General features: G+C 36.2%; 2 long non-coding RNA genes across 2 annotated transcripts in view; one reads left to right on the forward strand and one right to left on the reverse strand.

Moving 5' to 3' along the window:
- LOC309647239 overlaps positions 1-26,387 on the forward strand; it is a 154,241-nt gene that overhangs the window by 102,412 nt on the left and 25,442 nt on the right. The gene's annotated exons all lie outside the window — the stretch shown is intronic.
- Positions 876-15,371, reverse strand: LOC309647253. The gene is made up of 2 exons (XR_014255895.1): positions 12,526-15,371; positions 876-12,221 (listed from the first exon to the last, which is right to left on the reverse strand). It is a non-coding gene; the product is annotated as an uncharacterized lncRNA (long non-coding RNA).

Consider the following 26,387-nt stretch of genomic DNA (forward strand, 5'->3'; position numbering starts at 1 on the left):
GGTGGTATGTTCTAATATCCTATAGATAACTAGGGTTGCTGAGTTTTATATCCAATTACTATACTTTCACTTTCTTTCGTATTTTCCATTTTTGGGAAATCACATGTACTGCCCTTGTCCTCCTCCTTCTTTTTAAAATAAATGTCTTTAAAATGGCATGCCCTTTTTTAGAAGAACTCCATTTTTAATTTGGACTTCTTGATGTACATTATACAAAATCAGTGTTGCTTTTTATAATTTTAAAATCCTCCGTTGATGGTATAATGTGTTCAGCATATGTATGGGGGTGGTGGTGGAGAAGGTAGGCATTTAAGCAACAGTTTTTCCTAAACTTGAGGGTTGTCCTTTGATTTGGTTTGAAAAATCTAGTCACTAGTCATTTTGTTAGTTCCTTGAAGATCTTAAATAATATAGAAATGTCCTGAGTCTGGTAACGTTTGCAGCTCTGTTTTTCCCTTAGGGGCTGATAATGCAAATAGTCCCCCTGATTCTGATGTATGAAAGTTTGGCCTGAAGCTGCTGTTTTCTTGCTCTGCTTGATCGTTAAGGTTATGATTTTGGCAGACATGTTTATGGTTCTCTCTGAAGTGGCTTCACTTCAATGAGGCATCCAGGGGAGGCTTCAGTGTCCTGTACATCAGACATTCTTTCCAGTGTCTCCTTTGGTCTACTAGTTTATGATAGAGGATAGAAAGGCATTGGTCACTTAGAGAAGGGAACCAGAGACTGGGTCTACCAGGATCCACTCTGAAGTCCCGGAGGCCTATGGCCAAATCTCAGCCCTACAAATGTGTGGAACTCTTTGGAGAAACGTATGAGATTCTTAAAATAAAATTGCAGTGATATATTTTTGTACTAATCACATTACAATTGAGGTTAAAAGTAATAGGTGTTCTTTAAAATACTTAAAACTTGAAGTCTCATCAACCTGCTTAATGCAAGGGGCAAGATGAAATTTAACTATTAAAATACTAAAAAAAAAAAAAATTACAGTTTTTCTGACATTACCTCACTTCCTCACATGTTTATTGCCCAATAAAAGATTAACCTTGCCCAAAGAGTGGTTTGACCCTTGACCGGCTTCTGAGAGGTAACCTGTAAGCCTTTGGAATATCCTACCTCCCATCCAGGTACTAATCAGGCCCAACCCTGCTTAGCTTCCAAGGTCAGAAGAGATCGGGCGCGTTCAGGGTGGTATGGCTGTAGACTGGAATATCCTACCTAATAAAAGTATCTTTGCTTACCAGAGGGTTTTGGACCATGCCAGACACTCCATGTTAGCAGTGTGATTTAGGGTGGGGGCCTCGGGCCACGCAGTATCAGGTTGAAGGTCTGGAAGCCAAAGGTCAGCCATGCCTAAGGGACCAGCCCCCAGTAAAACCCTGGACACTGAGGTTCAGGTGAGTTTCCCTGTTGGCTACTCCATGCATGTTACCACACATCCTTGCTGGGAGAAATAAGTGCCATCTGCAGGACTCTGCTAGGAGAAGACAACTGGATGCTCCCCACTTGATTTCTCCTGAATCCTGCTCTGTGTGCATCTTCCCTCTGCTGATTTTCACTTGTGTCCTTTCACTGTAATAAGCTGCATAGAGAGTATAATGGCTTTCTAAATTCCACGAGTCCTCCTAGTGAATCATTGGGTGATCTTGGGGACCTCCTGAATTACACTAAGATTGGCATCCTTTGCAGTACGAAATTTGCTCTAAGTCTGAAAATGTTTGCAAACAATCCCAACCCCTTCCTTCCGCAGCCCCAGTCTACAGTGAAGTCTCCTTTGGTAGGCTCAGAGATGCTGCAAATGGATGTCTTGGATGTCTTCACTGCACCCCCTTGAGGGGAAGTGGTGGCTGGTTTCTGATACAAGTGCTTCTTTCCTCCGTTACTAGTGAATGTGACCCTCACACAGTCTATGCTTCATTGCTGCTTCTGTGGTCAGCCCTAGGCAGAATTAGGAAAATTTAGAATATTTCTATCCAGCTCCTCTCCTCCTTTCAGTCCAACATCTTATTGCCTTAGCTTCTGCTTTCCTAAACTATGGAGCTATATTCTCAAATTAGTATCAACTAAACCCTGCTGGTATTAGCTAAAATGGGCTAGGACACTTCTTTCTGGAGAATTTTCTTTATGACTAGGGATACAGAACTTTGGCTTTCTGAAGGAGAGGCTATAGAGGAAGGATTTAGGGACAAAGAATTTTTCAATGCTTGTTTACAGTGGCCCCCCTGGGTCATGGGGAAGTAAGGAAGGTATACTTTCTGATATAATCCAGTACTTCTCCTGAAAGGAGAGGGTTGACTTGAATTGGGACTAACCTCTCTTCATGTGGCCATTTCCAGTGGTTCTCTTTCAGGCTGTATTAATATAATAGCTTTCTCTCCACCCAGGGGAGAGAGCTGAAGCATTTAAAAATATATCCTTGTGTAGAAATTATGGAACCTTGATTTCACCAGAACCCCCTTCCCTAAGCTACTTGCACCACCTGCTGTTCCAGTTTTTACTTCTCCTCAGGTTTTTTCTCTTTATCTGCATCTTTGGCATTAACATTTATTTATTTTTTATTATTGGAGTATAGTTGCTTTACACTGCTGTGTCAGTTTCTGCTGTACAGCAAAGTGAATCATCCCTATGTATACATACACACTACTATGTATAAAATAGATAACTAATGAGAACCTACTGTAGAGCACAGGGAACTCTACTCAGTGCTCTGTGGTGACCTAAATGGGAAAGAAAGGCATTAACCTTTATTTTGATTCTCCCGTTATTTGTAGACTCAAATTTCGTTCACCTAGGATTCTGTCTTCATGTGCCTGTCTATAGCTCTCATTACATTTGTCCCCTCTAGGGAGAAAGAGCTGTTTCTCTAGTGTTTGTCCTTGTGTTCCCAGCACCTGGCATAGTTCCCAAAATATAGTAGTTGCCCAATAATCATTTGTTGAATTAACGAATGGGTGAGAGCTAGGCTTACTCCACTTCCAAGCTCAGAACTGCCTCCAGAAATGTCAGTTTAGGTCAGAGACTTGGCACCTACAGTTTCCAAGCATTTTTTTTTTTTTTAGCTTGATGACTGAGATCATCAATGACAGTTTTGGTTTTTTTTTCCAAATTAGAAGATGGCAAATCGTCAACAAACCCTGCAGAATATTTATTTAAAAATCAATACTTAACGGGAAAATCAGAGGTAGAACAATTGCTACATTTAGTATAAAGTAAAAATTGGGCTACTAGAGGTGGCAGGGGGAGAGGGGAACAGAGAGCCTTCTTACAAGTTGTCATTCTTCAATTAAAAATTACATTCTATTTCAGTAGTGTCTCCACTGAGAGCATTCCCAGTTTTTAATAGTTCAGTCTCAGCTGTCAGGAACATTTGTGTTAATTTTTTTCTGTTCAGCAGACATAGGAATTGCTGTGCCTGTTGTTTGCAGATACCAAAGTTGGCTTCCTAATAATGTGACTGAAAATGTCCATCATATATAGCTGTAAAAATTCCCTTCTGTTTCCTGAAATCTTGGGGATGCTGAGATTCATCTGCTGAGACAACAGATCATATTTAAAAAAATGTAACAACAGATTTTAGAAATTATATTTCTCTTTCTACATTAGTGGACCGATGGAGATGAATTATCATGTAATTATCCTTTAGGCCTCACTAATAATTTCATGGAGAGGGGGATTTGTATGTCACTGGTAACATTAACTACACGTGGGGGATAGACAAAATACGAACTAGACAAAGATTACTCCTGCATCTTTTAGTGAATACTAATACTACTTGTTTTCAATAATCTTTTGAATTTTCTCCATAGGGGTGTAATCATTTGTTATTCTTTTTTCATTTGCTATTTTTGCCATAATAAATTACGACAAATTTAGCAGCAAAGGGATATTCGAACAATGCCCATTTGTTTTCTCACAGTTCTGCAGGTCAGAAGGGCAGGTGTAGTGTGTCTCCTCTGGTTCTCTGATCTGGGTTTCACAAGGCTAAAATCAAGGTGTTGGCAAGGTGCGTTCTTTTCTGGAGGCTCTAGGGATGAATCTACTTCCAAGCTCACTGGGGTAGTTGCAAGTGTTTAGTTTCGCGGCGTTATAGGACTGAGGTCCCATTTCCTTGCTGACTGTTGGCCGGGGTTCTCAGCTTCTAGAGGCTGCCTCTCTTCCCTGGTTTGTAAGCTCCCCTTTTGCATCTTTAATGCCAGTAGTGGAGGGTCGAGTGCTCTTTATGCTTCAATTCATCCTGACCTCCCCTTTGCCTCCTCTCTCCTCTGCCTTCCTTTTCGGCTGAATCTCTCTTCTGATTCCACCTGAAGAAATCTCTCTGCTTTACAGGGCTCAAGGGATGATATGGGGCTCCCTTGGATCGTGCAGGATAATCTCCTTATCTTCAGGCTCATAACCTAATTATACCTGCAACATAACTTCAGAGCAGCAACTAGGTTAAACTTTGGATTAAATAACCAGATGTCAAGAGTCTTGGGAGGGCCATCTTTAGAATCCTGCCTAACACAAGAGAAGCAAGTAGACACGAAAGTGGACGGACAGAGGATGCAGCTTCACTGCTGACCACATGTGGGCTAGCGCCTGAGTTCAGTAACCCAAATAACCACAGGGCGCTGAAGTCATGTGAGGAGGTATACACTTTGTACAGGTGACCTAATCCTCAAAACAGCCCTGAAAATGGGTGGGTTTCTCATCATTTAATGATGAGAAACACAGTTCCAAAAGTAAAGGAATTAGGTAACTTTCCTACAATTACATAGCTTTCAAGTTGTAGAGGCTTCTTTCGTGGTCAGATCCAACCGACTTCTGGACTAAAGGGGATGGTGTATACGGAGCATTCTGCAGAGTGCTTGCCCAATCAGGCCCCAGACCCCAGATCCTGTCCCTATGGCAGCTGCACAAATGTTAACTTTCTGGTTTCAGCACCAGGAGAGGAATTGCTGACACTGCCAGTACACTCTGTCAGCAAATTATTGCAAAATAAAAGCGTACACGTGGACACTGCAATAAAGCATTTCAGAGTTATTAGAATTCTTTAGGGTTTAGACTCTCTGGTTTTAAAAAGTACTGCAGCATGGTAAGGGAAATATTCACAAGCTTACAAATAGAAATACATTTAATTAATTAAATTTAAATATTGTTACATTCATTTGAAAACATTATTTTTATATGAAGTGGCAAATAAACCAACTTTTTTTTCTTTAATTTTTTTATTTATTTATTTTTGGCTGTGTTGGGTCTTCGTTTCTGTGCGAGGGCTTTCTCCAGTTGCGGCAAGCGGGGGCCACTCTTCATCGCGGTGCGCGGGCCTCTCACTATCGCGACCTCTCTTATTGCGGAGCACAGGCTCCAGACGCGCAGGCTCAGTAGTTGTGGCTCATGGGCCTAGTTGCTCCGCGGCACGTGGGATCTTCCCAGACCAGGGCTCGAACCCGTGTCCCCTGCATTGGCAGGCAGATGCTCAACCACTGCGCCACCAGGGAAGCCCTAAACCAACTTTTAAGGAGAGAGACAACTTTAATATTATTTTTGTCCTTGTTACTGAAGCTACAACAACAGAATGCATAAACAGTGGTTTGAATTCTATACAAATTGTGAAGCCACTTGTTTTCTTGTGTGCCCTCTACAAGTTGCCAAAAAATGTCAGGGGGGACGTGAAAATGGTGTTGTGTACATTTACATTTAAAAGTAAATTCAGACTTACATGAAACTGAAGAATTAAATATCCTTAGAAAAAATATTCCACAAGAGACATCTCTAGATGTACCAAAATTTATATTTTAAATAATTTACTAGAAATTTAACCCAGTTTGTCACAGCTTATAGAAGAATACTCTCAACAGCTCAGTAACAGTTACATCAGCAGAAAGATCCTTTTCAAAAATAAAAACTATTGAAAAAAATTATAATCTTGCATTTACCAAGAATGGCTGATACCACTTTCAATTGTATTGATTGAAATTGAAGTTGCTAAAAGCATAAATTATAATGACCTAATGAAATGAATTTTCAGGAAAGTGAGCTAGAAAGCTCATATGCACAATCCGGATATCATATTAATAAATTATTTGTTACATTGCATAAAAGTATGATACCAAGAATACATATTTTTTGCAGTTTGTAAGTTTAAGTTGTTATATATGCATCACTATTACCCCATTACATTTTATAAGTAATAAAGTATTTTTAAAGAAAAAAAATTTTGTTTATACTTTAACTGCACGTTTCTCTCTGCATTTTGAACTAGGGGCTTCACATTTTTATTTTACTCTGGGCCCTGCAAATTATGTAGTTGGTCCTGCTTTCCTTTATCTAACTTATAAATTCTTTTTCCCCCTTTGTCATCCTTTCCCATTTCCTGTCTGCAACCTTTACCCTTCACAGATTTGGATTTTTAAGCCAGTTCTTCAGACATTCTTTTTGATATGTAATTGGCCTGTAACTGTGAACAGCTAATGGACAACGGTTATGGCTTCAATATAAGAACAGCTGGGCTTGTGGTTATCACATCAGACTTTTTCTTTTTACTCAGACGTGAATTAAGCACATATGTTACATTTCATAAAAAATCAGAAAGCATAAACATACATCAGGTTATTAACTTAAAAAATTAGAATGAGATATAAAAATTGAAAGATTTAAAGAAATACATTTGAGTATAATCTCAGCTTTGAAAGGATATTCAGGGATCATCTGTCTTAATCCACTAATTTTACAGATGAGTAAATTACAGACTATAGAGTTCAAGTGATTTCTTCAAGAGAACCTGTTACTTTTTCTACAGACCCTGAACTCATATCAGTTAGTAGTTAATGTGGTTCTAAATGATCTAATTGTATGAAACAAACACATATGTCTTATTTAATCTGAGTCTCTTTCTTAGAATTAATGTCTTCCTGCTTCTCTCCTCTGTAACTGACAGCAGGGGTCCGTGCAACCTGTGTGTTCTTTCTTGCCTTCTTTTTTTGTCTCTCAATTTACCTTCTCACACAGGGATCAAAATGCCTGATTTTTTTTTTTTTTTTCTGTTTCACACTTTTTACTTATAAACTTCTGAGACTTTCAGAACTGTAAACTATGTTAATCAGCAAGAATTCCTGTGATTGGCTTCTGCTTCGCCCAGGAAATTCCTCACACGGTTCTTGTGTACCTTTCTTCTATGAGTCTTGGCATTCTTATTTTTCCATTAGAAAAATTAAAGTTATAGACATGTGTTACTCCACATGGGGAGTGTGATCCTATCTTAGTATACAACCTTTGAAGTTACTTTGAAGTTTAAAGTTTGTATTATTACTTAAAAAAAAAATCTTGAATTAGATAACTAATTTCCAATACTAACTACACTATTTGTTAGCTATACGACTTTAGGCAAGCTACTTTTTTCCTTAAAAATGGTGCTAAACATATCTACCTCATAGGGTTTGAAGTCTAAAAGGTCATCAGACTTTTGATAAGCATTCATTCTCTTTCCACCCCTCCCAGTCCCCACCTTCTCTTAAAGGCTAAAGAATTTGATGACTCCTAGTTTAATGGGTATTTTAAGCGTTAGGTTCAGGCTGGAGTCATTTTTGTGTCCCCATATTGGAAATCAAAGTTGCCTCAAGGAAGTAATTTAATTGCCCTTTGGATAGTTTTATAATTTTAAACAAAATATTTGCCTTCTTAGTAAATATCTTTGGTAAGAAAATGGAATAAAAGAATGAATTGTTAGTTTTAGAATTTTTATCCCAACTTCTCTGATGAAAATGATGCTGGGTATATAATATTAATTCTTAGATGTATTTGTAATTTTAGGACTTTATTTTTTTAAGTGTTGCATTGGTATATTTCTTTTGAAAGCCACTTGGTTTTAATTATATGTTTTTATATCTGGTAATGCCAACACCATTTAATGTCCATCTTTCCGGACTTTTATTACCTATTCTTGCTTGTTCACTTTGTATATATGAAATTTCATAATCATCTAGTTTCAAAAAAATTCTTTTGTCATTTTTATCAGAATTTAGTTAAATTATTTAGTTAAATTTAGTTAGATTATAGCTTGTTGATAACATCTTTATGATAAGTGTTCTTATCCAAATGGCATGCCTTTCCATTTGATCAAGGCTTCTTTTGTATTTTACAGCAACTTGCAAGGATTTGCATATAGGTCTGGGACATTTTTGGGATTATCTTTATTCTAGAAATCTGATCCTTTGAGTTGCTGTTGTAAATTGTGCCTTTACTCCCATCACAGCCTTTTACTGGTTGCCTTTTGTGGTTATGGAAGCTTGGAAAAGGTCTTGAGCCCAGTACCTTATGATTTATGGAAAAGCATGAATTACGAAAGATAATAGCCTATCTCACAACAAAATAACTGTCAGAAAATAACCCTCTATCTTGTATCCAGAATTGTCATTTATTTATGAGACTGGAATGAATTCCCCGAAGAAAATTTACACTGTAATACCTTGTACTAACCACATTTGCTCTGAAGCATATTCCTCAGCTGACCCAAATGAGGGGCTCCTGACATGCTCCATTACCTGCTGTCAAGCTAACAGGAACACATGTTTTCTGGTTTTATTTTTCATATGACAGCAGAGTCAGATGGAAGAAAAAGAAATCACTGCATGACTAATTTTATGCTGCTCAAAGCAGATTCACCTCTTAAATATCATTCTGTCCTCACCCATGAAATTATTAGATGCTAAAAGTAGATCTCACAGAACACCATGAGCCCAATAAAATCAAATAGTTCACTTTAGATTTTGATCAAGTTTTATTTGTTAGATTATTTTTCTGAGCAAACTTACCAAAAAAAATCTGCTATACATGGTTGCAGGCCTAGGTAAAGCCTTTGGGAAACATTATCAAGTCAAAACAAGAGCAGCAACCAGCAAAATATGGGGCATTTGTGCCCATTTTTCACTTTCATATGTGTTCATGGAATGTGATGGGTTGCCTTTCAATATACATATAGACCCCTTGGTCTAAAATAAATATGGACATGGGCACTCACAGAACAAATGGCCATGAAGGCCCGAGTCACAGAGTAGACAGCATGGTGCTTAGGCCAAATACAAATCTCCTGCCTAACATAGATGTAGTGGACTGAGTGTTCTCCCCAAATTCACATGTTGAGGATACTCCCCCAATGTGATGATAGTAGGAGGTGAGGCACATGGGGGTGTGATCTGGTCACAAAGGTGAACCCTCATGAATAGGATTAGTGTCCTTATAAAAGAGACTCCAGAGAGAGCCCTTGCCCCTTTCACCGTGTGAGGCTATAGTAAAAAGATGGTGTAGTGTAGAAGTGGGTCCTGACCGGACACCTAATAGGCCAGTACCATGATCTTGGACTTCCCAGCCTCCAGAACCGTGAGAAATAAAAGTTGTTGTTTATAAGTCACCCAGTCTGTGGTATTTTGTTGTGGCAGCTTAAACAGATTAAGACAATAGACTTACAAAGTTTTTGTCTCTTTCTTTTTTTTTTCTTTCCATGAGAGCTTATGGAGAAGATTAGGTAAAGAAGATATTACAAAGAATGTATACTAATACAGACATCACTTTATGAGAATTTGATGTTTCAGGAAAGTTTCATTTGAAACTTTCTCAAGTCTTTACCAATTAGAGTAAATTTCGGGGTTATAGAAAAATTATTATACAGAAAATTAAATCAGAATAATGGCTATTAAAATTTGTACAAAAATTAGACCCAAAATATGGCTACTTCTACATACATTATATGCCAAGCATCCCACAGGCTGCTGTGCACTGATTAAAGCACTTATTATAATAGACTGAGATGAGGGAGGGTGAGCTTACCTCTAGCTGAGGTAAACTAAGGCAGAGAAGCAAGATGTGGTGTCAATTAAAACTGCTAGTTTTTACTCTTGTTTTATTTTAAACAATAGATTTTTTTCCAACTCTTAATGTATAGTTTGATTGTTTTGCCAAATTTATTCTCTCTATTAATGTTAACAAAACTGTTAGTGCTTTTAAGTGATATTGATGTGACATTGGTTATTATTTGACTGACAAATGATATCAATATTATTATCTTAAAGAGAAATATGCATCCGGACATTTTAATTGAAGTATAAAATAATTTTATAATACTAAGTTTTTCACAGTGTAGCACAACTGCCTTTGCATCTGAAGAAATTATAAATGAGATTTCATCTCTTTGTGCCTCCCAGTAAACATGAAAGCCATTATTATTTCCAGATGTAAGTGTTATTAGATAAGTAATTTGAAGATAAAAATACTAACAGTATCCTTATTTCAAATATGAAATTTTTAAATTAACTTGGCATATTGGTTACGATATTTTCTATGAAGGCTTTATTATTACTCATTTGTAGAAAGATTCTAATCAAGTGCATCACTGAAAGATCATGGACCATGATTGATAGCCATATGAATAATAACGGAACTGAAATTTTCAACATGGTTTTGCAATACATGATTCTGTACGAAAAGAAGATAAGGTTTCTTATTTAAAATTCTCTGTAAGTATGAGACTACCATTTTGCCAGTTTGCTGGAGATACATTTGCTTTCTGAAAGGCTGCCTTGTGAGTGTGTAATCGAGTTGATTCAATAATGTTTGGTTGGGGTCCGTTTGAGTTACTGCTGACTTAAGTAAAATTTAAAATTAATTAAGTGGCTAGAAACATTCCTCAAGTCTCAATCAAGTTAGGTTAGGCAAAAGTTTGAAATTCACAGTCAGCATAAAAACTGTCCTCCCACTACTCTGTAGAAGGAATGGGTGTATGATTCTGCTTTTTCTTTTCTCTATAGGACGTTTTTTTTTTTCTTAATATGAACATGCCATGGGAATTAAATGATACATAAAACATCAGCAGCTAATTGAACTGTAAAAAAAAAAAAACACAAGGGCTTCCCTGGTGGCACAGTGGTTGAGAATCTGCCTGCCAATGCAGGGAACACGGGTTCGAGCCCTGGTCCAGGAGGATCCCACATGCCGCGGAGCGACTGGGCCCGTGAACCACAGCTACTGAGCCTGCGCGTCTGGAGCCTGTGCTCCGCAACAAGAGAGGCCGCGATAGTGAGAGGCCCGCGCACTGCAATGAAGAGTGGCCCCCGCTTGCCACAACTAGAGAAAGCCCTTGCACAGAAACGAAGACCCAACACAACCAAAAATAAACGAATAAATAAATAAATAATAAAAATAAAGGAATTCCTTTAAAAAAACAAAAACAAAAAAACCAAACAAAAAAAAAAAAACCAGAATCAACTTACTGGCTGTTTTAACTACAGTGGCAATTAACTAAGCAGATACTTTCCTCCACTGAAGTAGCATTAAAACAAAATTCTTTCCATAGAGCAAATAGGCGACATTCTGAAAATATGGCATCTTAAGATGTTCATTAATTGTTATAGAACGGAGGTCTTCTTTGGCATTATATGGTTGAGTGTCTATTTTGCACTATAACTACAAGCAAAAAAGCACCGTCAGTCTCATGGTTGGGATACACTTTACCAGTGAACTTCCTAAACATCAGAGCTAGCATGTGTACTGGTGTCTGTGTGGTGGGGAAGGGGGAAAAAATAAAGGAGAATGAGAACATTGAGAGGGAACTAAGGGCTAAAAATGAGTGTGGAGAATGCTCAGGATCTCCATATGCGGTTAAGAAATGGTTAAGTGGAAGAATAAGGGAGAGGAGAGATGTATTTAAGAGCAGAGTCAATTATTTCAATAGGTTGTTAGAAAATACCTTCATTCAAAAGCAAGCCATTAATGTGGTAAACAACCACCACCAACAATAACAATTAAACAGCCACATCAATTTAATCAGAATTTTATAGATTTGCTCTCTTAAATGTCTCTCAAACCTTTGCCCTCCTGTTTATCCTCACTGCCACTGAGTGAACCTTTTAGGAGCCTGCCAATTTCTCTTCGTGAAGCCAGCTTCTTGCCCTTTGAGCCAAATTCCACACTCACAACAGAGTCGGCAGTTTAAAACACAAACTTGATTCATTTCATCTACCTCTTGAAAGGCTTCCATGGCTCCCGGGGGCCCCGTAACAGAGCGTGAGTCATTCACAGCCCTGAAACCTGAACCTGTCTAATTTGCCATTGAACACTGTGTAATATCCTTTCTGTTGCAGGTGCACCAACCCGGGTGACATTCCTTTAACACGCCAGGCTCTTTATTGTCTTTAGCCTTTTAATTTATTGGCCACTTTATTTAAAATGCTCCTCTCGGGGCTTCCCTGGTGGCGCAGTGGTTGAGAATCTGCCTGCCAATGCAGGGGACACGGGTTCGAGCCCTGGTCTGGGAGGATCCCACATGCCGCGGAGCGACTAAGCCCGTGAGCCACAATTGCTGAGCCTGCGCGTCTGGAGCCTGTGCTCCGCAACAAGAGAGGCCGCGATAGTGAGAAGCCCGCGCACCGCGATGAAGAGTGGCCCCCACTTGCCGCAACTAGAGAAAGCCCTCACACAGAAACGAAGACCCAACACAGCCATAAATAAATAAATAAAATTAAAAAAAAAAATGCTCCTCTCTTCCTTTACCACCTTCGGAAATTTTACCAATCCTTCAAGACTCTGCTCTTAATTCCCCATATTCTCTAGGCAGAGCTAGTTACTCCCTCCTCAGTGTTTCCATAGCATTCTGTTAGTACCTCTGTTATTTCATAATTATATTGTATTGCAATTATTTGCTTGTGTCTCTTGGCCCCACAAGAAGATGACTTAAATTCAGAGACTGATCTTAGTCATCATCTTAGCCTCTCCCCCACCTCTGCAGTGTCTACACCTAGTCCGTCAGATGATTAAGATCAAAGTGGTTATAAGTGTATAAAAGGATTTGGGTATATCCAGGTTTATGGAGGTGCCTCAAAAATTATGCTCAGGTTATCAAGGACCAAAGGATATGGAGAGCTGAAAATTTGTTGATAGTCATCACTAGAGGCATATAGGTTAGGTGAACCCAAACAAATTGATTTACAATCCATTTTTTTGGTGTTTCTAAAAAGTTACTTATATTGCCAACTTTTCATTTACTTTTTTTGTGGGAATATTCTGACTGCTAAAAAGTGCTGCATTCAAAATGAATAAAATAGCAGTTTTTTATATTCATATCTCAAAATAACTCCCCAGATGGTCTTCAAACTTTCCAAGAAAATAAACTTTGGAAAGAAGTCAAACATGAGATTTTTCTGCCTAAAAATACACCCATCAACCCCAATGAGGTTATAGATGTGAGGTAACTAGAGATGATTTGACTTTGTCATTTATGGGATAAAGGTATCATTGAATTCAGGATTAAAAAAATACACACTTGAGTTAGTACAATTATTCATATGTTCAGCATTTAAACTTTTGTTTCATTATCAGCATTACATCATCATCATGATCATTGTTAGTAACTCTCAATTATTGAGAATGTACTATTTGCCAAGTACTTAATTATTTCCACATATTTTTCCTCATTTAATCTTTAGACATCCAGAAAGATAGCAAGGCAGATACTGAAGGCTCACTTAATGTATGATTCACTTAGTATCTATTCTAATACCTTTCTCCTTTTCCTTTGTATATTACAGTGGTTAGAAAGTGAAATATTAGAATTCCCAGCCCCTCCTGCAACAAGATGTGCCCACGTGACGCAATTCCGACCAATGAGATATAGGTGGAAATCTCTGGAATAGAATTTCTTCCCAAAAGCTTTCAAGGAGACGATTTTCACCCTTCACCCTTCCCTGTGTTTATCTAAAACCTGACCCAATGCCTAGATGTGCAGCAGACACTTTGAAAACATGAGGGAAAAAGAATGGTAAGACTAGAGAAGCAAGAAGAGTCACCTGGGACGTTAAATAGGCTGTTAGGAAGTAGCGTCGCCCAAAACCAAACTACTGCTCTGGTGAACAAGAATAACAACAAGTTAATTTAATCAGAATTCTATAGATTTGATCCCTTGATTGTTTTTCAAAACTTTGCCCTCCTCTCCGTTCTGGCTCCACTGGCCTGGCCTTTTATACGCCTTCCTCTTTCTCTTCTGGAAAGCAGCTTCTTCCATGTATTGATAACTTTATGAAACTACAGCTTCACTCTTGGATTCACAACCTCTGTATTTTTAGTTATGTGATAAAAAGAAAGCCCCTATTTAGTTAGGGTGCTGTGGTTGAGGTCTCCTTATACACTCAACACAAGTATAACTATTTCAGATTGATTCTGCTCTTCCTATTTTATAGATGATGAAATGGAGGACTAGGGAGGTTTTGTAACTTGCCCAAAGTTCCACAGGTTGTAAGTACTTTTTGCAAGATTCAAATTCAACCTGTCAGAATCTGAACCTGATCTTCTTTACATTATAGAATTAAAAAAAAATATTTGGCTGAACCACTTAGAATGGCCAGTGGCCATTTCATATGATTCATCCTGGTTGGTTAAGTTATAATAATAACTTGTTATTATGTATAACTTGTATACAAAATACATACACACTCACTAGAATTCTAAAACTGTACCTCGGTTTCCTGGTCAATTAGTAAAATTCAGATTTGATTAATTCAGTTGATGAATAAGGACATACTATAATGACTAACTTAATTAAATTGTTAATTCCAAAGTCATTAATTTTTAGTGTATAAATATAGCTTTAATGTTCGAATACCTGCCATTGTTCCTAACATTCAGAGGGAACCCCCAAAATATTCATTGAATAAAGAATAGTTTGAATTTAGTAACCTTCTTTGCAGGTGGCTTTTTTAAAAAAAATACATTTTTAAGGAGGAGTATTATTGCCTATATTACAGTTACTGGTCTGATGCTCAGTTATGTTAACCCTTAGAAACAAATGACTAGTTTTACCAGGGGTATTCTTCCCCACTTGGTCTAACACACTGTTATTCTTATTTTAATATGTGGCTCAGGTCATGCACATTGTGTTGTCTTCCTAACACGTACCTTAGTATTACTCTGTACCTTGTACATACATCTGTTATTGCATTAACTACAATCTCATGTAAATTTTCTCTACTAATTTGTGAGCTTATTAAAGGCAAGAACCTTGTCTTTATCTTTATATTCCAGGGATTTGAATGGCATTTGATAAATGTTTTGTGAATGGAATTTATTACTATGATTCAAATCTGTTTAATGTCAACTATACATTTTATAAAGATGGATTTATCTGTAAACTTTCAAATGAGATTTAATGACATTTTGGGGGGAATATGGGAAAGCATTTGAAAGAAAAAGAAAGCGAGTTAAAGTTGAATTCTGAAGGAATATTTGAATATTTGGAGACAGACAATTCAAAAGAGGAAGAAATGGAGAAGTGGGTGGTAGCAGATGTTTTTGGCTACAAAGGACACCCAGGCAAAGCACATCTGTGATTTTGATGACACTTCATCATTGTTATGCGAAAGCAACAAGAGTTGTGTAAAAGGCAGCTGAAGACTGGCACATGAGCAAGAATAAAGGAAAGAGCTTGCTGGTTGTGAGTATGGTCAAGTTTTGATTTGCTTTAGAAAGTTCTGCTTTGTTGCAATATTTTTTGGTATGAGGTGACCATTAATGGAATCAGGATACAGGTCTAAGATAAGGCTCATTCTTAGATGGAAATATTAGATTTGTGGTGTTCACTGATGCAGTCAGCCATGGGCTCTGAGCAAACCTGAAAGTTTTTGCTGAATATGATCTGTCAGTATTACCTTAAGACTTATCTATCTTCTGAAACTGAGCCATCTTTGTAGCTAGTCACATAGACTACAGAGTAGATCAAGGTAACTGCAGCATGGTTTATGTGTAACTAGATGCTCTTCCAAGAGATGGATTGGCTTATTTGCTGCTTGCTACAATGTTTGCTGCTCGCTCAGAAAGTACTGGAATCCTTGGCCTCTCTTGTGCAATGCAGCCCACCGTGTGTGGATGTGCATCTAGCCCTTCTAGTTATGTTTTGGGGGCTGGGGAAAGTATGCTGAAGTTCATGTTGCTGTGCTGTGCATACTAAAGTCCTTTGTCTTTTTGACCCAGGAATCTCATGTCTTCTGTAAGCACGACACTTCTTGCCACATAACACTGGCAAACTAAACTGTTAGCTTGCAAGTGGGGTAAAATCTCAGACCCTTCCCAGTTCTTGAAAGTTGATGTCTCCTTCATAAAAGCTGTGCTGAGTGGATAAATACAATTTTACATAAAGACTGAGTGGTATCCAGGGGATCGTCTGTATCCAGAGACATAATTGGCCAGCCTACAAAAATGAAGGCTAACATGGAAAATATTGTGATGTCTTGAGGTAAAGTGACTCTCAATTCTGATGAATCTGTAAATTTAGTTTTTCACCACACTGAAAAAACATATTCTTACACCCATGGTAAGTAGATTTTTTTTTTTGAGCTAGGTAGGTCATTTAAAGCCCTGGATCTTGAGGTAGTACTTGCTGGGTGGAATAGGTAAAAGACATAGCTGATACCAAAGAAAGATTGATTGCTTACTGGAGCATTTAGGAAATTTCACTCATACATATATAAAAGTCAGTAAATAGTTCTATTCAAAAAGTAACAGTGTGTTGAAGGATGACTAAGTGAATAATGAAATAAAAGTAGGATAATTTTATAGGCACTGGGAGACACGGTTATACATATAAAAGAGTTCAACTAACACTATATTCAAGGGCAGTCAAGTGAATAATGAAATAACAGTAAGATGTTTTCATAGCACTGTGAGACATGGTTAGTTGTAATAGTCATTATATTGTAGTCATTGCCGACTTGTGTGTTTTAATCCCCTCAACTGTTGCATCAAATATTCTAGTATAAAAAATGTACATGAACAAACACAAAATGTTGAAAACTGCTAACAAAAAACCAGAATTGGGAATAAGGGAGCAAGAAAAACACAAAAGAGTTAAAGATTTAAGCTTGCTAGCATATATGAAAAAACATGCCATAAAAAGTTGCTCATTAATTCAGAAACTTTCACAATTGTGAGAGGAGAGATTCAAAAATGGGCAGATCTATTTACAAACATTTAACAATCTAGAAGCAATAACTATCTAGGGAGGTAGAATTTTAATTAAATGTCTAGAGGCAACCTAAAATGATGTAAGTGAATTTAAAATTTAAAAGGAAGTAATCAGTTATAATTACAAATATAGTTATAGATAATTAGACAAATTCTATAGTGATATAATTAAATGAATGGCATGTCCTTCTGTCTTCAGTTCATTTATTCAGTAATTGAGCTTCTCTAATATCCCATTCGTTTGTTCCTGTATGTAAGGAGTTCATACTCGAGTGGTGAAGAAAGTATATAAACAACTGTCTACAACATGCCAGATTTAGTTAACTACTTTAATAAATGTACAAAGATATTTTGAGACTAATTTCTGACTAAAGCAATTACAGAGGGCTTCATGGAAGAAGTAGCATTACTCAATAGAAAACTCAATAGAATTTTTATAGACAAAGGGATTGGGAAGGGCATGAACTACGGCACAAAGTTGTGAAAGTGCCGGGCAAGTTCAAGGAAGGCTGAGTGGTCTGGAATGTCAGTAGAGTATTGGATTTTGTTTTGTTAGCTAATCAAAATCTTCTTCTATTTCTCTTTAAAAGATGAGTTAGGTTCATTTATATTTACTGATATGGTAGATGTTTGGCCTCTTTTCTGCCAGGTAGTTTCATTTTACATGACTCGTCTTTAATTGGGTGGTTTATTTACTCTTCTCTCTTTAGGAGTATATATCTTTTTATATTTTAAGAAGGTTTGAATTTTTTTCTCTAATAATTACCTTTGTACTCATATCTTTATATAATACCCTAATTTCTCTTTTTCTGTCCCTTTGTCTCTCTTCCTGCTCCCCAAGTCCCCATCTCTCTCTCTTCTTATTGTCTGATGGTTACCTACTATGAGCAATACTGAAATTATCTAGTAAATTCTCTTTCTTCCCTCCATATCTTATTTGAGATAATATCTTTTTACTCCCAGTTAGCAACCAAGTTAATACCTAATCCAAGTTAATATTTATGCAATCACTGAATTCATTTTACTTTTTAATATATTCCCCTTTCTTGCCCTGTCATCCATTTTTGGGTAGCTGTAATGCATCTATACTCACAGAGCATATATACATTATATGTTATAATTGCCCCTTCACAATAATCATTTAGTAAAAATTCTAAAAGTAAATGTGTTTTTAATGTTGTTCATCAGTTTTTTTGATTGTCTGAAATTTCTCTTACAGATTCCTCAGGAACGACTCACGGAAACATTATTTCCTAAGTTATTTTACATTCTTAACACTTTGTCTGCAGTCTTTATACTTGGGGGTCAGTTTGACCAGATATAAAATCTTGGCTCATATTTTGCTCTCTTGAATATTTTAAATATGTTTTTATATTCTTTTTTAGTCTAAAGAATTGCTGTTGAAAAGTTTAATGATAAACTGACTTTTCCTTTTCTCCAGAGGTTGACATTTTTCCTAGAATAGGGATTCTCAAGTATTTTTGGTCTCAGGAACTTCTTACAGTTTTAAAAACTATTGAGGATCCCCCAAACCTTTTACCTATGTGTAGTACATCTAGTGATATTTACCTTACTAAAAATTAAAACTGAGAAATTTAAAAAGTTATTTATTAAATCATTTAAAATAACAATAGTATACCTGTTATACTTAAGAGCCTAATATATGTTAAGTGAAAAAATAATATACTTTTCTAAATTGAAAAATAGTGAAAATAATTACTTTATATTTTTACAAATCTCCTAATGTCTGGCTTAATGGAAGAAAGTTAGATTCTCATACCTGGTATATTCAATCTTTGAAATATGTTGTTCGGGTTAAGAAAATCTGGCTTCACACAAATACGTAGGTGAAAATGGAGGAGTATTTTAATAGTGTTTTCAGATAATTGCAGATATTCTTCTTTGATGCTACACCAAGTTTTGACAAATGACAGTTTCTTAAAGATTTGTTGCAATGTGGAATTTGAAATCATAACAATGAACTTTTGGGACATGGCTACATTAAAATCCATTTATCCGTTATGCACTTTGAATAGATCTTTTCTCTAGCATCATGTAAGTATTGGTCTCTTGGAAACTATGGGTTCACTGAATTATGCTGACCTTTTGAATATTGACACATTTCACTATATAATATCAAAGCATCACATTTATTAATATTACTATTGATCTTATCATAAAAGTCTTTGAGTATTGGAAAGCTGTAACTTATAGTCGTAAATACAAGTTTTTTCCAAAATTCTAATTTTCTTTTGAAAGTTCAAATTTTATCACTGATAAAGAATAATATCAGTACTTTTCTTCACTTCATTTATTTTCTGGAAAAATTTCTGTCAAATACGCAAACCTTAATAACCATAACTTTGTCTATAAGTTGTTATTTGCAATAAAAATGGTGTTCTATGTAAAAAGTGACTAGTTCAGATTGTAGCTCAAGCAATGCCCAAGTGTTTTTCCTTAAGACACACCGTCTTATTTTGGTATGCTGCAGAAATGCTTTATACATACTCCCCAGTTCCTCACATAACATTGTAAGGGTCAAATTTTTTTTAAAAAATCAGTTTTTATTGCTCTATCACGAAACTTCTTAAAATGAATCTAACTTTTTTTTTCTGCATTAGTGTTAATGAAGAATACAGTTTAGTACCAGTTTTTACTCATGGTAAGAGTTTTACCCATCATTGCTTTTACAAGGCAGTATAGTTACTCCCTGTTGCTTTTTTGTTAGTGCAGATGTTAAAATAGTGATATTTGTGTGCCTCTTGAAAGGTTTTTGTGGTTTCCCCAGGATCTGCAGAGCAGTTTGAGAACTGCTATTTTAGAATATGTCTTGGTGTTGACCATTCTGAGACTATTTTATCAAGTATGTAGCTTCAATATATAAAGTCTTTTATTTCTGGAAACTTACCTCGAATCAGCTCTGTTTCATTATTATGGTTTTTTCTTTTAACATTGATGTATATTTTATCCTGTTTGCCTACCTTCTATATCTGTCACTTTCTCTTGGCCATTTTTGTCTTTCTTTATTGCTTTTTTGGGTAATTTCCTCTTTTCAATCTTTAATTTTCTTAAAGCATTATCTATTATATTCATGCATTTTTCTGTTCCTTTTAGTTTCATTTCTGAAATTTCACCCATTATTCTAATTTTGTTACTTCTCTTTTTAAATTTTCCCTTTCTACAATCACCACATTTCTGTTTTTATAATTCTGATTTATGTTATTCTCTCATAGCTTCTATCATTTAAAAAATTGCTTGTTTTGAAATATTAAGTTGCAGTTTCTAACTCTTTTTTGTGGGCATGTGCTTTGGACATGCTTTTGTTGTAGGAACATTATTCTGTTCTTAATCTCTTTTCCTAATAACTTTGAGTGGGATTTGATCGTAATCCTTTTCTTCTGTATGTTTCACAGTGAAATGCAGCTTCCTATACTTTGAGAAGAGTGTGGTCACCCATCATACCTTTTCTAGTTCTGATGCTCTAGAATTCCCTCTTCTGTGGTTTTTCAACGTGATTAAAGAAATATAGCTTTTCCTTTTCTGCTCCCCTTCTCCAATTTTACGTAAACCTTCTCTTTCCTTTGCCCCTCGAATTTGAATTTTGTTTTCAGGAATTACCCCCTACGGCGTTGTCTTTGCAGAGTTATTCTGATTTACAATTTTCAAGAGTTCCTCTTGCCCAGACTGCTGTGGCACTATCAAGTGCCATCATGGTTTTTCTTGTACTCACCTCTGCATGAGATCTTGCAAAACCTCCTCCTAGCTTTGGTTTCCATTGCCGTGAAGACGCGCTGCTGCTTGAGGCTTGTCCTTTTTTAGGGTTATCAGAATGATGACCTTCCCTTTACTTCCTGTCTTCACTGTCTCCTGTAGCAGTTACTGACGGTACTAGGTTATCATGCTTTTCCAGCTTTGGGGAGCTGGGGATACTTAACCCCATAGTTTTATTGTAGATGTTGTTCTGATGCTTTAGTTTTGCTTTTCTAATGGCTTTGTCTAAGACATGCCCTTCTCGGTGGCAGGAATCAGGAACAGGAGATGCCAACGCAAACTGTGTAATTGTATTTAACTTATGCTTGCTCTTATCCCATTGTATGTCATGTGGTATGGCTGACCAAAACATCAGTGAGGCAGGGGAGGTTACTTTCTCCTCCATGGGGTGAGGAGAAGTTCATAGTTGTGAGTTATAATACAATCCACCATGGTCTTGTTTGAATACGATCAAATTCTTGCTCCTATGCGCCCCCTGAGACGGAGTCAGCATACTATAATAACCACATACACAGGACGAAGAAGGAAAGGGAAAAGCAGCTTTAATAAATTCAAAAGGAGGGTAAGGTGCAGAAAGTCCTAAAAACTGGGCTTTTTGAGAGAAATCATTTTAACTTTTTCAATCAATGTTCGGTTGTAGGAATGGGCCATTGTGACACAGATTAATATGGAAATGCTTCCCGTTGCAAAGATTTAGAAATCCAAAATATACTTCATAAATACATGATTTAGTGAGCAAAAAAGATAACTCTTTCTTGTAGAAAACCATGGGAAGTTAAAGTCTAGGGTGATGGGACTGGTAGATGGTAAGGTGGTAGTCTTGAGTAGTTACAGGGACCAGAGATAAGCCTTTTGTGGCAAAAGAATTGATAGTTTAACATTCACAAAAGGGCATAAAACAAGACCTCAGACCCATCAAGAGAGACAGAATTCAGAGCCTTAATAAATGTATCTGGGACTTCCCTGGTGGCACAGTGGTTAAGAATCCGCCTGCCAATGCAGGGGACACGGGTTCGAGCCCTGGTCAGGGAAGATCCCACATGCCTCGAAGCAGCTAAGCCCATGTGCCACAACTACTGAGCCTGTGTTCTAGAGCCCACGAGCCACAACTACTGAAGCCCGCGTGCCTAGAGCCCGTGCTCTGCCACAAGAGAAGCCACTGCAATGAGAAGCCTGCACACCACGATAAAAAGTAGCCCCCGCTCGCCGCAACTAGAGAAAAAGCCCATGCACAGCAACGAAGACCCAATGCAGCCAAAAATAAATAAACAAATAAATTAATTTTAAAAAATGTATCTGAAAAAGCTCGCTGAGCCATCTCTGGAAAAGAGGACTACAAAAACTCCCATCCATTGCCCCAGAGAGCATGAAATTTATTCCTGCTGATACTTTGCACGGGGAAAAAAAAAGTGTTCGGTAAAAAAGAAAAATTCTAAGTCAGCACTGAGGAGGGGATTGCATCTGAATTTATAATACATAAGTGGTGAAGAAAACTCTAAACTGAGATGGTAACATAAAGCTGATCCTAGCTTGGTGATATCCCTGGTGCCCAAAACAGTAGCAAACAGAGAACCTCTCTAGAGGGATTTTCCAGAAGTAAGGACATGCAGGATTCTTATTAGGAAAAAAATTTCTTGCAAAAATAAAGCTCCCTCTTTCTTTCTCTTTCTTTTCGTCTTCTTCTTCCCCTTCTCCTTCCCTTTCCCCTTTCTCTTTCTCTCTCCCTCCCTCTCTCCCTCCCTCCTTCTCTCTCTCTCTCATACACACACACACACACCACACCACACAGTATAAATACTCCAAAACCATACAATGATCTAACTCAACTTCAATGTCAGTATATAGACATAATAAGGAGGATAATTCCCTAAGAACTTGAGATTATGAACAAAATGAAAGACATGATTAAAAAAAAACTACATGTATCCCTTACTTAACAGTAGCAGTCTGAAAATTCTGAAAAGCAGATATTCTGCAGGAAAATGATAACTAGAAATGAATTTTTCCATTATTCAAATGCGAAAAATTATCGTGTGTTATAAGTCACTCCCAAACTCCCAGTAAATTTCCTAAAATGTAGCTAAGGCACTGTAAAATCTTTACATATAAGTAAAAAACTATCATGTTAGCATGTAAATGTTTAAAACATTGCTTCAGGATTACAAAACAATTAATGTGATTGTTAATAGTTGCTCCGTATGCAGTAACATAAATGGTTTGCATGCTGTACCTTAAACACTGTTTTCATATAATACAGTAAAAACAGAGAGCAATAAATAAATCTGTTAGAAAAATGCAGACACAATTTACAATGAACACCAAGACATTTTTCAGTAATTAATTGTAGTTACTCAACAAGAGGATTAAAAACTTGGACTTGACCGACAGAGGGAGAAGGGGAAGACCACTGAAGTCATCATTTTTGCAACCAGTTGCAAAAGTTGATAGTGCCAAGTGGGTGATAAAGAATTCATGTCAGGCAAAATATCAGGTTAAAGGGAATAGTTATAAGCTCTCCACCATTTTTATGCTGCTCTAGAGACTCCTGAACAGGAAGACTTTGAAAAATCTTCACTAAAGGTGATGGAATCAATGCTTTAGGATAAAATCTCTTATAAACTAGAACTCTTCTTACATGCCCATTTTTTAATGTTGGGAAACATTAGACTTCTCCTAGTGCCAGCAATATTCAAGACATATGTTTCTTTCATTGACACTCGGCCTGATTTTTCAAAACATCTAACTTTGATTTTTAATTTTTTTTTTTTAAATAAATTTATTTATTTATTTATGGCTGTGTTGGGTCTTCGTTTCTATGTGAGGGCTTTCTCCAGTTGCAGCGAGTGGGGGCCACTCTTCATCGCGGTGCGCGGGCCTCTCACTATCGCGGCCTCTCTTGTTGCGGAGTACAGGCTCCAGACGCGCAGGCTCAGTAATTGTGGCTCACGGGCCTAGTTGCTCCGCGGCATGTGGGATCTTCCCAGACCAGGGCTCGAACCCGTGTCCCCTGCATTAGCAGGCAGATTCTTAACCACTGCGCCACCAGGGAAGCCCGATTTTTAACATTTTACCAATTATAGTTGGACCATAGCTTAAGACTTTTCTCCAAATATCATTTTGTTAAAAAATGTTGCAACGAGTTTTATAAAATGTAAATAAAAATTTCCTTATTTAGACATTAGCGAAAAAAACATTGCATTGAGACATATGTATAGTCTACGAATTTTTGAATATAAAAATGATAATTCATACTACCAGAAAATATTGGCCAGCGAGGTTTCTGTGGAGGTGGGTCTGTATGTTTAAAATGATGAAATTAAATTATATTCCTTTAAGGAATGTAGCTCAGAAGGAAAAAATACAGTAACCAAATCAAAGCAAAACAAAACAAAAAAGACTATGAGAGAAAGATCAAATTAGAACTTCTAGAAATAAAATATAGAGGCATTGAAGTAAAACTTTAATTGATGAGTTAAAGTAAACGTAGAACTAGAAGAGAGAGGTCGTGAACTAAAAGCTACATCTTATAAAATGATCAAAATGCATGAGGCCAAAGAGTTAATTAGTTGAAAAGAATTCAAAGAAAGGAATTAGAAGTTTCAAGGTAAGAATTCTGGAAAGGGAGAATTGTGAGATTAAGAAGACAATAATCAAAGATATATTGGCTGACGATTTTCCAGTGATGTGTACCGCCAGTTCCAAAATGCCCAATAAACCCCAATTGTGATTAACATTAAATCCATACATAGACATACTATTGACCCGCTGCAAAACATCAGAGGAAAACAGAAAAACCTTGAGATCTTTCAAAAATACAAACAATTAACCTACAAAGGAATAACCATGAGACTAACAGCAAACTTTAAACAACAGAGATCAGATAATAATAATGTAGTATCTTCAAAGAGTGGAGGGAAAATAGCTACCAAATTAGAGTTCTTTACCAGCTAAACAAAAATTCAAGAGTGAAGGTGAAATGGAGTTTTTATCTAAGACTAAAGAAATAACTACTCAGTGAATAAGGAACCTAAGGACCGAAAGAAAAGGGTAATAAGAAAAATTTGGTAAACATTCAGGTAATTTTAAGTAGTAATTTTTTGTAAAAACTAATAATAGTTTTAATGATTAATTTGGAAGTGTAACAAAAGGATGGAAGTTATGTGAATGAAGATGGAAATGTAGTCAACTGAGCTAAAGAATTATTTCTAAAATCCTTGTTTTATTTTAGGTGAGGAAATGTATATTGATTAATTTTAGACTTTGTTAGTGTGTACTCTAAAAACTAAAGATCATTTATTAAACAATAGAAGTAACAATATAACTTTTATACAAGCAGAAGAAAAAAGAGAATATGGCAACTAATAGAAAAAAATATAGAAAAATTTTGTTAAATAGAAGGCAGCAAATAAAAGTGATAGCAACACATCTGAATATATTAGCAATTAGAATCAATATAAATGTTCTAATTTACCAGTTAATATGCAAAGATTTTCAGATTGGATTAAAATAAAAGTAAACAAAACAATATCAAGTTTTATACTATTTTCAAGACATGCCTAAAATATCAAAACAAGTAAAGTTTTAAAGAAAAGGGATAAAGAATAAATGTCAGGTTAATATTAAATTGAATAAGGTTGATATAACTTCATCAAGTTATATAAGATGAAACAGACTTTAAGGCAAACTTCATTATTTGAGATAAAGAGAGTCACAATCACAGAAGGAACAACTTATTACTATAACAAGAAGATACAATTCTGAACCTGTGTGTATCTAAACACATAAGAAAATAAAAATAAAAATCTGATAGAGTTACAAGGTGAAATAAACAAATCCACAGTCATAGTGGGGAAATTGTAATAGACATCTCAAAATTAACAGATAAACTTGGCAAAAAAATAGTAAGAAAATGGTGAAGAGCCAATGACACCGTTAACTAACCTATTTAATGGATGTATGTTTGAAACTTTATGCATAATAATTAGAGAGCATATCCTAGGCAACAAACTAAATCTCAACCAAGATTGAAAACTTGAATTTAAGCTGATCACATTCTCTGATCATAACAAAATAACATTAGAAATCAATTAAAAAATAATAGCCACACCCAAGTCATTCTATGGAAAAATGAGAAAACACCTTTTGGGACCAAAGACAAAAATTAGAATTAAGATGATATTTCAATCCAAACAAAAATGAAAAAAACTATGATAAAAATGAATGGAATGTAACTTAAGTGATAAGGAAGATTTCATAAATGTGAAAATTAGAAAGGCTGAGAAATTAGTGACTTATGTGTCCAACTCAAGAAGTTAGAAAAAGAATAATACAACCGAACACAAATAAATTAAAAGAAAACAATATGTTAAAATAAATAAAAAAACTGACTGTACTGCTGAACTGAATGAACAAGCAGAACTGAATTTTCAGAACTCTAATGAAAAACTGATGAACTCATAAAAGTGCTAACAAAAGATCAAGATAAAAAAAAAATTAATTACATGGGACTGAGTGAACTGATGAGGATGAGTATAATTTTTGTGACTTTCTGTCTGAATTAAAAAAAAAAAATCCAACAAGGACTCAGAGGCAAAGAATATACAAATCAATTTTCACTGCAAAGTAAAGGAGTT

This window comes from Balaenoptera physalus, assembly GCF_965194825.1.
Source record: "Balaenoptera physalus genome assembly, chromosome: 17".
NCBI lineage: Eukaryota > Metazoa > Chordata > Mammalia > Artiodactyla > Balaenopteridae > Balaenoptera > Balaenoptera physalus.